The sequence below is a fragment of the Maniola hyperantus genome, chromosome 16, assembly GCF_902806685.2.
Source record: "Maniola hyperantus chromosome 16, iAphHyp1.2, whole genome shotgun sequence".
Lineage (NCBI taxonomy): Eukaryota > Metazoa > Arthropoda > Insecta > Lepidoptera > Nymphalidae > Maniola > Maniola hyperantus.
The window spans coordinates 6,981,682-6,998,164 of record NC_048551.1 but is presented as its reverse complement, the minus strand read 5'-3'; the positions used below and the strand labels follow the sequence as shown (position 1 = coordinate 6,998,164).

Here is a 16,483-nt window from a genome sequence, read left to right as displayed (position 1 = left end):
AAATTATAGGTGGTGGTAGGATATCTGATTACTAGGGCCAACTAGAGTTGCCACTAGCCAGCACGTTTTTAGTGTGTTTTTACTTTTTGGGGATGATGTAAAGCGGTATGTAGTAGATTAACCTGTCAGCAAATAAAATAGAAAGCGTATTTTAAATTCAACCGTAGAGTAGGTAGAGACCTAACCATTTACTTCACCCTCATATTATTTTTTTGGCTCGTATATTGAAATAAAATATAAATATTTCTATGGGCAATATAAAAATTTAACAAAATGGAACTGAAACACGGGAAAGCGCAGCGCTAGCAGATGCTCTGCAGTCTACTAGGTGGTCAAATCATCAATCAGGCAGCGCAAGACCAATGGCATGGGGAAGTCGCTCCAAGAGAGATGTTCAACTGTGGACCTCTATTAAATATATGTTGACGACGATGTAAATATACAGAACCATTTCGAAAATATTCTCGCTTGACCAAACTGCAAAAACTATATATGAGTTGCATAAGCTATTATAAAAATCGGCTAACAAAATAGGAAAACGGAAAGATGACATTACGCAACGTGCAACTAATGTTCTCAACATATCATTACGAAATTGTATGCGCTTCTTTTATTTTGACATTCACTTTTGCGGTGTCGTGGATGCAGTGCAAATAGATATAGATATAGATAATTAGATAGGCTACTTCTTCTTCTTCTTCTTCGCTCTGGGGTGGTTTTCGCACTTAAACGTTTCCGTCTGTTGTGCGTTAGATATAGGCTACATAAATAGCTATAAAAAAGTTCGCGCTTTCCTTATATAATATACCTACAAGTATTTTAGAGTTCCAACTATTGTGAGCGCTACCTACTCATAAGTCATAATAAAATAATTTCATTTAATTTCATTATTACAATAAATCATTGTAATAATGAAATGGGTGCGACTATAACTCATCTTCGAGCTGAGGATAACAAGTTAAGTGCAACGAGTAAGTTACGTCAATTGGTCCCTCGTTTTCAAGAAAATCTCCAGCTCCAAGGATTAACGAGAAAAATAGATGGATGGAAAGCCGGCAAGTATCATCAGTCATCAGTCATCACGTTCCAATAACCTGGATATACAGGGCTTGTCTGGCTCATACAGTGCTAAATGCTAATGATAAATCACAAAACTCTACGTCATAATAGCTATCTGCATGCCAAATTTCAGCACGATCCGTTCAGTAGTTTGAGCTGTGCGTTGATAGATCAGTCAGTCAGTCAGTAACCTTTTACTTTTATTTATATAGATTAATCAAATCACTGAGATTAAAGATCATAAATCCAATGATCTCATAATTTTAATGACGTACCTACACCTGTTTTATATAGATCCATGGTGAGAAAAATCTTTTCATTTTCATCTTTTGAATTCTTCACTGGGTAGATCAGAAAAGTAGTAGGTATATAACTGCGTGTTGTTATACAAACCGTGGAAGATTTGTGTGATTTTAAGAACCAATAAAATCTTTCTAATCCGGTATTTAACTCTAAAACGTGATTTGGTATCTAGTAGGTATCATCCTAATATGTAAATGTGAAAGGCATTCTCTGATTGGTTCTTTCTTTCTTGTTTTTCCACTTCATGTATTAGCATTTAAGTTATCTTGAACATTGTATAATTTACCATACCTCCTTTGCAAAAAATATCTTCCTGTATTGTGCATATTAGAAGTTAGAAGTACCTACCTAGACCTACTCAATCTAAATCGGATTCATGTAAAAAAAAATTAATAATCAAATAATTAATCACTTTAACTTTAGATTTAGTATTGAACGAGTGCGCTATTATTATTTAAAGGAGGTAGATGTATTTTAACATAACAGTTTCAAGTATAGCAACTCTAATTACTCGCACAATCTCGTTATAGTTGGTATTTGCATTATATATTTTAACCGCGTCGCAGCAGAAGTAAGCACACTACAAGGATGACATCACGGCCGGCGGTCTAGTTAGATCATCTCAGCTAATGAACTCTAGTCTCTAACGGTATTGAGGTTGACATACTTCGACGGCCTTATACATAAAAGTGCTCCTTCGTGCTAATGTGAACACTGAGTAGTACACAATAGTAGCTATAGGATCCTACTTCATTATTTAGAAGGATGCATTTAACAAATGTGTGTTTCAGATGTAGGTACCTAGAATTCACCTAGATTAAGTAGAATCGAGGCACTATAAGTACGGCTTCTTTCTATGCAAGTGCACTCAAACCTAACCACATGTTCTTGACACTGTGGACTACAAATTTCAAACTCTTATGTTACCCTTTTTTATCTCCTTAGGGGTTGAATTTTCCAAAATCCTTTCTTGGCTACGTCTTGACTACGTCATAATAGCTATCTGCATACCAAATTTCAATTCGATCCGTCAGTCAAACAGTCAGTCAGACAGTCTTTTCCTTTTATGTATTTAGAAGATAGAATGTAATGTATCTTTAGATCCAGAGGGTACATCAATTGAAAATATATTTTTCCTGAGTAACCTAATCAGGAGAAAAGTTGAAAACCGCTATTCAGAAGCGGATTGGTTTCTTAAAAATTTGCATTTCGAAAAGAAATTACTTATTAGGTAGGTATGCAATATCAAGACATGTGATACCCCTTTCGTGATAGCTTACGACTACACTCGCTAGCAGTCGTTCCGCATAACTTAATTGGAAACTGTTCTCCACGCGTATAGAAAACTAAACAAAGTTGTTTTACAACATTCGAACTGCTATATGAACGTTGAAACGTAAATTTTACAATTTTCAACACGCGCTATTTGTTACTTTTGAAGCATACAACTTTGGATTTGAAAATAAACTATGTACCTACTTAGATTCCAAGCAAATTATTACGAGATTTATTCAACAAAAAACTGAAATAAAGATTAAGGCATACCGCCTTTTTAATTTTATACCAACTGAAATTATCACGCAATCCGTTGTAATACTTGTTATTAATTCTCAAACATAATCAGTTACAGTAACAACAAAATATTCTACTGTTATTACGCTAACGCTATATTTTTTTAATTTTATAAAAAAATTGCTATTTGATGATTGTACTAAATCGATTGAAAAATATAACAAGGCAGTTAAAAAATTACTATCACAAAATACAATAATATGATTGGGGTAAATTATTATGATAAAGACGACCTCCCTGGCGCAGTGGTTAGCGCTGTGATCTTGTTAGTGGGAGGTCCTGGGTTTGAAATGAGGGGTTTGAAATTTTATAATTTCTAAATTTCTGGTCTGGTCTGGTGGGAAGCTTCGGCCGTGGCTAGTTACTACTCTACCGACAAAGCCGTGACGCCAAGCGATTTAGCGTTCCGGCACATGTCATGTAGAAACCAAAAGGGGTATGGCTTTAATAAAAACTACTATACCCCTTCCACGTTATTAGCCCGGTTCCATCTTAGATTTCATCATCAGTTACCACCAGGTGAAATTGCAGTCAAGGGCTAACCTGTATCTGAATAAAAAAAATGTATCTCGTTAGTTAATCAAAGTGACATAATCGTCGACCCCTTAGAATAACACTTACGTGTTATTATAAGGGGTCGACGAACGGAGCCGCAAGCAAAATTATAAAGAGGAAAGATTTGTCTACTTATTAGCACGCACTTTATTTACTAGTGACAGTTAATTCCATTATTTTACGTGACAGATCTTATATACCATTGCGGAAGTAATAAATTATGCAAATACTGCGATTTTTATTACACGTGAGATTTTAGAGCAACAAAATATTATATGGTCCAACCCCATTCTTCTCGATTTCACATCGTATATTTTGAAAACATATTTAAGTATCTTCAGATTTTTACACAGGTGTTTAATTAATCAACGTACTTACTAAACTTGATCATAGTATAGAGTATTTTATATATTATATGTATTTATATTTTTCATATATTATGTATATAATTATTTATGATCAGTATTATTATTGTATATAAGTTGATTTGGGTATTTATTATAACATATTTATGTAGTTTATTAGATTCTAGTACTGTAGTACTACTTCTTGACACGCCTTACTCACAACCTTGAATGTTTATCTATGATAATAATCAAAAGCCTTGCGACTGTGTCTTTTTTATTGCCTAACCTAGTTAGATAACCTTTGGATTACCACCATCACATTGCATTGTTATTTCATACTTTGTCGTACGCTATTTGTCGCCATCTTGTCGCGTAATATCCATCCATTTTGATAATATAGAATATTTACAATGTCCATTGTAATTCTTTTCTTATTGGCCCTTGTATTTTGTACTAACAAGTCTATATATACAATACACGTAAAATAATATTGCAAAATATATAAGTCAATGATTGCAAGTTTAGCTTAGTCCACGACGCTCTTTCAATAGAATTTTATTAAGTGTTCTTCACTGTACTAAAGTCAAATTTAATTACATCTAAATATATAAAAGGAAAAGTTGACTGACTAACTGATTGACTGACAAACTGACTGACTGATCTATCAACGCACAACTCAAACTACTGGACGGATCGGACTGTTTGGCATGCAGATAGCTATTATGACGTTAGCATCAGCTAAGAATGGATTTTTGAAAATTCAACCCATAAGGGGGTGAAATAGGGGTTTGAAATTTTTGTAGTCCACGCGAATGAAGTTGCGAGCATAAGCTAGTTAACAATAAAATAATGTAAAAATTTAATAACTCCCATTTTCAGAAACCTAAAGACCAAGAATAGGTAGAAAAGCTTTGTATAAATAAAACAAATAAAGAACTCAATTCAGTCGTTGGTTTGGTGCTGAGATAATCCGAGACAAACAGACAAAAATAGAATTACAAAAAAAAAGATAAATAAATATTATGATATTGTGGGCTAGAAAAGCAACAGCTACATTGAAACAAAACTCGAATGAAAATATATCTAAGTTTATAATATGAAAACCAGTAGTTTAGTGGGAAGATATGAATAAAACTACAACAATATTAGCAGGCATAGCGTGTACCTACTTCTTTACGTAAGTTTATATATTACATCTTTACTGATTGTTTGATACGATTTTATTTTATACACTGACCTCTATTGTGATTTTTTAGAAGTACTGAATATCTGTAATTTTTATTATACTCAATATCAATATCCGTAAAATTAAACGAAAACCACTATCATTGCATTTAGTGTTATTTTATTAAATTGTCAATAAAAACGAATCGAACACCATTTGTAGTAATGACAACGGATAGTTGATTGGTTCTGGTAATGACTTTTGCCATTAAAGTTATGAATGTTAAATTAAAGAATAACCACATTAACTCATAAAGTATAATAATACCTTTAATTAAAATAAAAAATTGTGTTTGATACGTAATACGTATGTCTAACGAGGTACCTGACAGTTACAAAAATATATTTGTAATTAATAATTAGATACTAGATATAACAATTGAGCTTTTAGTTTTTTGTGGAAATATATACTGAATAAATCTACTTAAAAGTTAAAATGTTATCAAAGAAATTGACTGACTGACATAATATTATCAATCTACAACTCAAACCAATTAATCAAGAAACCTGCAATTTTTCGATTGTAGATTCTATTCTATAAGAAAGAATTTTGATAAATGCAACAGGATCTTTTACAAAATCTGAACTCACGCGTTTTAGTCATTAACTGATCAGTGAAACTTCTATTAAAACCATATTAATCAAATCGAGTGATAAGTTATATTGAATAATAAATCGTCAGTTTTTGCGTAATAGTTCAATTTCTTCGAAGATGTCATATATAGTCACTATAAATTATAATTTATATCCCGTTTGCATGTTTGGAGCACATCTAGGCCGATCGTAGAGAAATCTCTTCTGCAAACAGATTTAATGTCCATGCAAATCCACGCGCGGAATGTGAGTGAAATTGTACCCACATTTTGTTTACGAATAGAAAATGAGGAATGTTTATAAGTCATCAATCCGAATTGTATATGGTTCTTTCGGTTAACGGTGATAATGATGAATAGTAAGTAAGTATTATCTTTATTATTATTGACAGAATTAACCTAGGTTTCTAGATGTCTTAAGTTCTTACCTGAGACATCTTAGAGAGGTCATCAAATGTACCTTCTATATTACATAACTTTCGATGCAATCATACTGATCGTAGTCGAACCAGGTTGCTAATAGCTGATTTTAAAGTATTGTTGTTTTAATAGCTGTAGACAATGTGATAGTATCAGCTATTAGCAATGATTGCGACAATTACAATGATTGCATCAAAGTTAGGTAATCTAGGTAGGTAGGTAATAGTATTTCGGGTCTCTATCAAAATAATTTATTATGTAGTATATAGAGTTGTTATCATTAGCTATTGTAAATTAAATATAAACAATAGGTACTCAATATTCAAATAAAATAAAAGTAAAAAATAAAATTGATAAAACTAGAGCTATAATTTAGGTAGCATAGTTATATGAAAACCAGTGTTTTCAATATTGTATCCGAAAAGACCGTTAATACCAAACAAAACTGCAGATCGGCTTTCAGTTGTGAAAATATACGTTGAAAGGAGTGAAAATAAAACGAAAAGTAGGCCAGTGTTGCGAATTTACGGATAGTTTGTAAACTAGTGTTGGAAACTGGGAAAAAAGTTGGCGGCATTTCTGCAATGAAACAAATATGGTACCTACCAAATTTTTGTAAAGTCGCTTTAAATATCTTATTAGTTCGATAAACCGGACGAGATGAATCCAAGATATTTTATGTTGTGTTAAAGATAATAATATATCCAATTGGGGATTATAAAATTAAACATTTCTTTAGTCAGTTGAAACCACGAAAAATTCATATGCATCTTTATGTAAATTGGAATTAACATAAAGATGCAATATGAATTTTTGTAAGAGGTCGCAGCCAGATGTGGAAATGCATCTGCCTTCAAGTGATTGACTAACACGCAGCAGTAACTTATTCGTATGCTAATTAGCACCTGTGGTAGGACGTGACAAAATTTGTTAATTTAGGAAGCAGTGAGTAGGTATGCGAAGTTGTGGCATTTGACGAGCCAAAAAGAAAAGGTTGATTTTAGTGTTGCCCAAATGCAAGAACAAGATGAGACGACACTCAGTCCTAACTGCAAGACGCAAGAGTCTCGCAGGCTTAGTCTTGTTTTTGCTCAAACCTTGCACGGTCAGTCTTGGTCTTGGTCTTGCTAAAATTAGGCGGTCTTGGTCTTGGTCTTGGTCTTGCAAAAATGCAAGAACAAGACCAAGACTGCAAGACCAAGACCGATTTTGGGCAACACTAGTTGATTTATTGGTTCATTGATATGTGAAATTAAAAAATCGCAGTTTGGAAAAAAATATATAAGTTTGATGACCTGTTTGCAAAATGTACTTAGTTTAAATTGAAATTTATTTCACATCTATGGAAAATGACTGAAAAATTATAAACCGCGGTCAAGAGAAGATTTAAGCAACCAGGATGAGCTATTATCATAGTATTAGAAAAGGTTGCTCTACTATGATTCGAGTAGAGCATCCCGATTTGAATACAAGAATATAATGTATGGTTGTTATTAATTTTAGTTTAGTAAGTATTTAGAGGTTAGTCTTTCTTCCTAGATAGAAATTAAAAGTTAGAAAATACTTCTAATGCAGCCAAATCTAACTAAAAGTTCATATGTTACAGAAATCAAAACTCTTATGAATGAAAGGTCAAAATAATAGATCATAAATCTTGGAACATATAATTTTGAATTAATGACAGCTATTAACTGTCGTCGTCACTAAATTGATCACCCTAATCACCAATTTAGTATGAAAACCAAAATGTTACTTAAATTAAAATCTCTATCACTAAGTAATCACCATTAAACTAATACGTACTTAATCAACAATCCCAGTGTCCAAATTAGTATCCAATTCAACGAAGCACTCAAATGTTATAACACTGCACACTTTTTGATAAAGCAATTCAGTTTAAAATATATTTTTCAACTGTTCGAAGTTGGCACTACCGCGAGATTTCAACGCGCCGCGAAGGCGTCCTAGCGATGAAAAGTCTGCTTTCCAACTGCCGACGACGGCAACTTCTTAAGTCGACGGAGCAATGTACATCGACTACCTTGCCAGGAATGCCGTGTTACAACCTCAGCAGTATTTTTTCTACATGGAAACAGGTTTCGATTACAGGGCAGAAAAAGACAAAAAACGCTGCCTATCAATTTTGCCATCTCGATTCCACGGGATTTTCGGCGCCGTGATCTTCTTAAGAGGCAACGTTCTTGTGCGATTTAAATGTAGCGTTTTGACTTGATAAAATAATAATAACTTGATTAAAGAAAATATGCCAATTTCCTAAAAAATAGATCCTTTCGGGGCTGTCTAGTCAATTATTTTATTAATCTCTTACGTACAATGAGTTTTATATTAATAAGTAATAATAGTTATTTGAGTAAAATGAATGGTATTCTGTGAAATTTCAGATGAAAAGAGCTAAATTCAGAAAGTAATAATCTTACTTCATTTAAGTAAATTTTAAAGTAGCTTTAATATAGAAAATTCAGTAGAGTCATCTTAAGTAACATATTGTATTAATATTTAAGTACCATAATTTGTTTAAGTTATTCTCTGAAGGGCTCTAAAGTAGGTATTTAATTTTTACAACAAAAAAATAAAATTCTAAAAAGTATCTGACGAAAGAATCTGCTAAATCTAAAGTCTAAATTCCTCTGCTTGTTTCTTTTTCAATCAGGAACCAAGCGTTTTCCTGTTAAGTCTCGAAGACAGTATTGTCAAGTTAGTTCACGGTATCGCCAACGACAACTTACTGTTAGGTCTACTTGCGACAAAAAGCAAGACCGGCACGAGTCAATAGAGTCTACAAAGATAAACTGAATATTCAGGTACTTACCTACTATAAAAGTTATAAATTGCAGCCTGAAATATTCTGAAATAATGTCAAAATATTATGATAATAACTTCACCACTGCACTTTACCACCACCGCCAAGGGTGATTCTTGCAGCCAAGCGCTAGTATATAAAATAAAAAAAAATCACGTCATAAGTAGATGCTCTAGTATAGAGAGTTAATTTAGTCTCAGAAAAAAATAGTCAGTACTTTTGTGCTAAGTATATTCAAAAAGTACAACATGCAATATTGGTTGGACGTCCCTTTCTAGATTAGTGTAATAAATATGAACAATTTATTTGTATGCTGTTTTGTGTCCAAAGTCAAGTTCTCTACGTGGTTTCTTTGATCTATTTCACCCATAATTTAGTTTACGAGGTAGTCTGGCAATCACGTTCCAAATTCTATTTTTGCACTTCTTTCCAAAAATACGACATCTCAATTCTCGACCCATGGCCTGAGCAAGACACTTGTCATAAATGAGAAGGGCTAAAGCAATAATCCACTATGCTGGTCAAGTGCGGATTAGTAGACTTCACACACCTTCACAGGTTTTCTCACGATGTTTTCCAACTCTTTACAATCTTCTTTGTTCTTCTTACTAAAAAGCGTAAAATGCAGAAAAAGCGGCCGAGCTTTTTGCGAACGCAGAAAAACGGCGTTTTGTCTGAGAACTTTGGCCTAATTAAACTCAAAGAATATTGCAGAATTTCTAATGACTCATTAATATGATTAATGGATTTTTTTCATATAGAGCTCAGTTATAACCACATGTGATGAATGATATGGCCGTTGTGTTCAGCGTTTGGCAGTTTAACAGCCTCAGACATTCCATATTATGTTGTACGTATATTATCATCAGTTTAAAAAACGTCTATCAATCTACATGGATAGATATGTGAAATACTCGTGAAAACCGTAAAATTTGTTTATGAAGATCTATTGTATTTATGTCATGCAAGAAACCACAGTAAATGGTCTTATAGTTTTTGATAAAAATGGCGGTAGACATTCAAGAATCCATACTTACATATTATATTAATCATACTTGTAAATAAAAAGTGTGCAAACTCAGACATCTCTGTCGGTCTGTGTGATATTAAGTCTGTCCATACCTATGTCTGCTACCTTTACCGCTGAACTGATTTTGACCGGCAAAAGATAACTTGCATCCTGGAGATGACTAAATATAGGATACCTAATTAGAGTTCCCACAGGATGTTTGAAATACTAAATCTACGTGGACACCAGCTAGTCAGCTAGTATAATATAAATCCAACTCTTTACCAAGTGGTTGCCTTAATTGTTATACCGTCTCCGACTGATTTATCAATGTAGTTTCCTCTGAATCACATTATAACCAATAAGATATCGAGCTGGGATTTTGATTCTAGGTATTTCTGGCGATAAGGCAACTGCTAAATGAAGAAAAGTTTTGGAAAAGTACAGGTTGGAAAATACAGAAAAATGAAAGTCTACTCCGCGCGGACGAAGTTACGTAATACGTCTTTAAAGTTAAATTAAAACAAAACGAAAATACTATGAATAGACAACTAGAAAAGTTCGATTGCATTTTGCGTTACTGCGTTAATACTGTAATAAATTGTTCATTTACTAAGTACTTCTTATTTCCAAAATCTTGTTAATTTTGTAACATCGTTAGAAGTAGTAGGTACCTACTCGAATAAGTAATTACCAAAATTAATTTGAAGGTGATTTAAATTACAATTATCTATTCAATTAATTACAAAATAGAAACTTTTTTAGAAACATGAAAACTACATTGGATCTTATTCTACCAAATCGCTTCAAATTGATCAATTTTTTTAATGTAGAGACTAGTTTTTAACGACTGTAATAAGTAATAACCAAGTAAGGTTGTTTACACTCTACATGCAGGGTCAATGGTACCTAATAGTTTTATAACTGTTAAAATTGGTTTAATGATTGTGCAGTAGGTACTATGAGAACACGGACATGATAATATTATTTGTATGTACCTAATATTTTACTATAATAATTTACAATTGTTTCCTAATTTACATCGACACGTTACAGCAGGAGACCCAGGAGTATAATCTGCCCTGCGTCTAGTATTTGTGGTCTACGGGAAAGCCTTCGACTCCATCGACACCTGTGCTGTACTGGATTCACTGCAGTGTTGTCAAGTGTTGTCGATTGGCATTGGATCCAAGTGTTGAGCTCTTTGTATGATGCCTCCACGATGACCATTCAGACCAATCCAACATCACCAAACACAGCCGATTCCTATTCGAAGGGGAGTAGGACAGGGAGATGTTATATCCCCGCTACTCTAGAACGATCTGCTGAAACGGGTACACTGACAGTTGGCCACAAGTTCAACGTCGCTCAGCGTGCTGTGTATGGAACGGGCTATGTTGGCGTGTCTCTAGAGCTAAGTACAACATCCATAGAAGAACCCAAGTAACCGAAATAGCTCAACGAATTAACTAACTGGCAGTCGGCACGTCATGTCTATCGCAGAACCAATGGCCGCTGGACCAGCCATGTTCTGGAGTGGAGACCTCGTACCATTAAGCGTAGTGTGGGACGACCTCTAACCTGCTGGGTTGAGGATCTTAACAATGTAGCAGGAAGCAGGTGGATGAAGAAGGCGATATACGAATACAAGATATCTATGTTCAGCTGTGGACATCTATCAGTTAAGACAATGATGGTGATGATCAACTGATGTTAGTGATAATAACTAGGGCAAACGGCTTGCGTCCTCTCCGAGGCACGGTGGTGACGAAAAGGCCAAATTCGTAGCTTCAAAATCGGTCATCCATCCAGTTACTGACTTGGGTCAACGTCAACCGACTGATACATGCAATAACAAGACCACACATCTCTCAACGTTCCAAATGAGTGAAATTCATAACTAATTTGTTTATAAAGCATGCGTAGCCCGCAAAGCCTTGGCATAAATAACGAATTATTAAGGTTGTATATAAAGTTAATTATTTCCTTTCACATTGAGTTTTCATGGTTTGAATAAAATCAAAATATAACATTAGGTATGTTGTATTTTGATTTTATTACTTAAATGAAAATAAATTAAATATTATTGCATCTTGATTCAATTGAAATCCATACTTAATATTATAAATGTGAAAGTGTGTCTGTCTGTCTGTCTCGTAGCTTTTGACGGCCCATCCGCTTAACCGATTGCAATGAAATTTCATCCCGGGGAAGGTCACAGGCTACTTTTGATCCAGGGAAATCAAAGACGTGCGAGTGTGTGTGTGTGTGTGTGTGTGTGAGTGTGTCCCCCCCCCTCTCATACCCCGATTGCCTACTCGACTATAGGTATGTCTCGGCGACCAGTGCGAGTAATCGCCCGTCAAACTCGCACACTGGCTCACAGCCCAGCGACAAGACCATCCCAACTTCACACTCACTTTTCACTCATTTCTATTTTTTTACTCGTTTTTTGCTAATCGTTGACGGTAGGACAGGTGCCTAAATCCAGTGATTATAAAAATGCTGAGGCTAATTCCGTTGTACACAATCTCTCTCTCTCTCTCCGGTCGTTCTTTCATTGCTGAAGATCGTGGTCCTGGCAAACTGTCCTCGAATTGATTATCTGTTTCCATCGGCTTCTGTTGGTTTGGTGGCCATTTTCACAATGTGATAAAATCCACACCTGCTGGACTTCTTTAGCTGGTTTGACCACTTAGTTGGTGGGCGGCCTCTCGCTCTTTTACCCTCAGTGTTGCCCGTCACTATGAGCTTTTCTAGCGGTCGTCCCCCCGCCGTATGATGTGGCCGAAATATGAGAGCAATCGTTGGTAACATATGGAGGAGAGTCGATCAGTGATTCCGAGTTGTGAAAGGATAGATACGTTTGTGCGCTTGGCAGTCCACGGAATCCGTAGCATCCGCCTCCAGCACCAAATTTCGAACGCATCTATTCTTTGCCTTTCTCTTGCTTTGATAGTCCATGTCTCTACTCCATACATAAAAATTGGGAAGATTAAGGCACGAACGAGACGGGTCTTGGTTTTGAGTGATATGCCACTGTTCTTCCAAATCCCAATTAATCCTGTCATGGCATTTTTCGCCATCGCAATGCGTCTCTCTACACTAAACTCTAAACTGAAATCTCTAAAACACAATCTCTAAACTACTCGTAAACTAAAATGGCACGTCTAAATCTATTGGTATCGCTTTCATAATTTTGCTTGCGGAAAAGGATAGCACTAAATTTAGGCCTGTTACAATATCTACACAACACACAATCTCTAAACGAAACTAAATAGTTTGGTTTAGAGATTGTGTACAAGAGAATCGGCCCCATTATTTAGTTATCATGCAGAAAGTTACATTTGATTTTCTACGCTTAAAATAAGATAAATTCAAAGCCGATAAAGTTCCATACAAAAGACATTCTTTCTACATACTTATCTATGTATTTTTATTTCGTACTGAAAATGTTGTTGTACACTTTGGTCTTTGTCTTAGTACTCTGCCAGCGGAGTTATCAAAGTGTCCCATTTATTATATTGATATAATATTATGTAAACAATATCGAAATAACGTTATTTCAATACAGTTACCGTTATATCGAATGCAAATAGCTCGGGTAGCAGCTGGGTGATAATGCGGCAAACGAAGCAAAACCACGGCAATGCGTCTGTGTCATAAGCTGTAAGCGTTTTATACCATAGCTTTATAAGGGTTAGAGTACCCGTGACTTCATCCGTGTGGATTTAGGTTTTTAAACAATAGATGGTCTATTCCTTCCTTGGGATGCAAGCTATTTCTTAAAACTTTCATCAAAAATTAATCCATACTACTTAATATTATAAATGCGAAAGTGTGTCTGTCTCTGTCTGCTAGCTTTTCACGCCTCATCCGTTTAACCGATTTTGATGAAATGTGGTACAGAGATAGCTTGCCGGGAAAGGACATAGGCTACTTTTCATCCCGGAAAGTCAGAGTTCCCACGGGATTTTGGATTTTTAAAAACCTAATTCAACGTGGAGAAGTCGCGGGCATTATCTAGTAATTAATATTTGTTACACGTTGACATAATATTTTGGGTACGTGAGATGAGATGCTGGGTTCAATAAATTTTGCACGCCATGCTTGACTGGATATGTGATTACCTAATTTTCAAGACCCCATGTGAATAATATACAATGTACGGTGTACCATATTCGAGCAAAATAAATGATTATGATTATGATTACGGACGGATCGTGTAAAACTAGCAGACAGTCAGACATACTTTTGCTTTTATATATCGTATTGTCGTATCCTAGTATATAATGACAAAGTTGCGTGGACCAACTGAGTATTCAGTTGCCCACAACACAAGGTGGTGTTGTGTATTGTTACATATTATGGTAATTTTTTATGCCTAGAAAAGAACAACTAATGAGTTTCATGTCTCAATGAAAAAAAAGTATTCAAAACAATATCAGATCAGAGGAAAAGTTAATGCGAAAACCTTTTATGCTTGGACCACAAAAATATACAATCTTTCGGAGACAAAACAGAGGCTTTCCATACCTAATTTGTCTCACCTAGTTGGTTTAACATACTAACCATAGTACGCCCCTGGTTGACATGGCAATCGGGGTATGAGGAGGATGCCCCGCACACCCGCACGTCACCCGCGCTATCCCGCACGGGACTGTGCCGGTTATCCCCACCCCGATTGCCACCTCGACCTGTCGCGGAATATATGTATAACTTTATTTATTGACTTTTAGCTCACTGTAGTGCAAGATATCGGCCTCATATTTGGGGCCTCTACCATGGTTATGTAGGGACCTTTAAAGCAATAAACATCACTTGCTTCAACGGTGACGGAAAACATCGTGAAAACATCATTTTATTCTTATAGAGATAGCGAGCAAACGAGCAGCCGGGTCACCGGTGATGTTAAGTGATTACCGCCGCCCATGAACATTTGCAGCACCAGAGAAACTGCCGATGAGTCCGGCCTTTCAGGAATTTGTTGATCCGCCCCTTGAATATAACCCCATGTAATCTAATCTAGTGTTCTCAAAGGTGTGTAAAGTTTGGCAATCCATACTTGGCCATGTTGAGGGGAGAACCGAATTAAGTTTTCACGATGCACTAGGTAGGCAAATAATTCAAAATAGACAATTCTTTCTTCATCACGGGCCATTAAAATCTTTAGGGTAGGCAGTGCTTTTATGCATATATGAAGTGCGCACTTCTGTTAAAAACACATTTCACGGTATGTGTATGTAATATGTAGATAGCTCTGGTTGTTAATGAAACCAGTGTATCTAATTTGGACGCCGCATACGAAGGCGAGCCTGAGTAACTGCACTAAACAGTTTTATTGCCCTATCACACTAGCGCACGCGAACGCAAGCGGTTATTAATTTGATACTCAGAAATAGCAACACATAGACATAAAATTAATCATCCATACTAATATTATAAATGCGAAAGTGTGACTGTCTGTCTTTCTGCTAGCCTTTCACGGCCTATCTGTTCAACCGATTTTGACAAAATTTAGTACAGAGATAGCTTGCATACCGAGTAGGTACACCAATACACAGACTACTTTTTATCCCGGAAAATTAAAGGGTTCCCACGGGATTTACAAAACCTAAATCCTCGCGGACGAAATCGCGGGCTTACTACTTACACTACTTTGTAGTGTTGTTAGCTCATGTATCTGACTTGACTAAACTGAAAGTCAGCCTCACAGGATATAAACTATGTGTAAAATCTAAGAATACAGTAATCCTTTAGGACTGATTACCTTGCTACTGAAACAGTGTTCTCGTCCATTCCTATCAGTTTCACTGAAAATACGTAGTTGAAAATATGTAGTTACATCCATACGGAGGTTTCTTTGGAGTCCTAAATAACACATTTATAATGCCGACGTTTACAAACGCGAGTGTCAAATAACTTTGTAAACGTGCGTAACTCATTTTTAACCGACTTCAAAAAAAGGAGGAGGTTCTCAATTCGTCGGGATCTTTTTTTTTTATTTTTTATTTTATTTTTTATGTATGTTCCCCGATTACTCGAAGACGCCTGGACCGATTTTGAAAATTCTTTTTTTGTTTGAAAGGGTATACTTCAAAGTTGGTCCCATTTAAATTTGGTGAAGATCTGATGAACATCTTCGAAGATAGATACTGGAACTCCTCAACGGATAAGAGTAAATTGCTCGCGATCAGTGTAATAGCTTAGTAAACAGTGGATTTTAACCAGTCATAGCATAATTCGTCGGTTTTTATTTTTTTTGTAATTTTTTTTAATATATTATATATAGTATGCAAGTAGGAGGAGAACTAGAGTAACCGACATAGCTCAACGGATTGCGAAGCTGAAGTGGCAATGGGCGGGGCACATAAGTTCATAAAACCGATAGATGTTGGGGTCCCAAAGTGCTGGAATGGTAACCTCGCACCGGAAGACGCAGCGTTGGAAGACCCCCACTAGGTGGACGGATGACATCAGACGAGTCGCAGGGAGCCGCTGGATTTAGCAAGACCTTGGTGTGTGGAAGTCCCTACAAGAGACCTATGTCCAGCAGTGGACGTCTATCGGTTGATGATGA

The 16,483-nt window shown here is 35.6% G+C and overlaps 1 protein-coding gene across 2 annotated transcripts in view; it reads right to left on the bottom strand.

Moving 5' to 3' along the window:
- The window catches only part of LOC117989388 (dehydrogenase/reductase SDR family member 9), a 46,184-nt gene extending 38,101 nt beyond the window's left edge, over positions 1–8,083 (bottom strand). For both annotated transcript variants that reach the window (XM_069503910.1, XM_034976743.2), the window contains exon 1: positions 7,877–8,083. The gene's annotated coding sequence lies outside the window, so the exon portion shown is untranslated. The remainder of the gene's footprint in view (positions 1–7,876) is intronic.
- Positions 8,084–16,483: the final 8,400 nt, after the last annotated feature.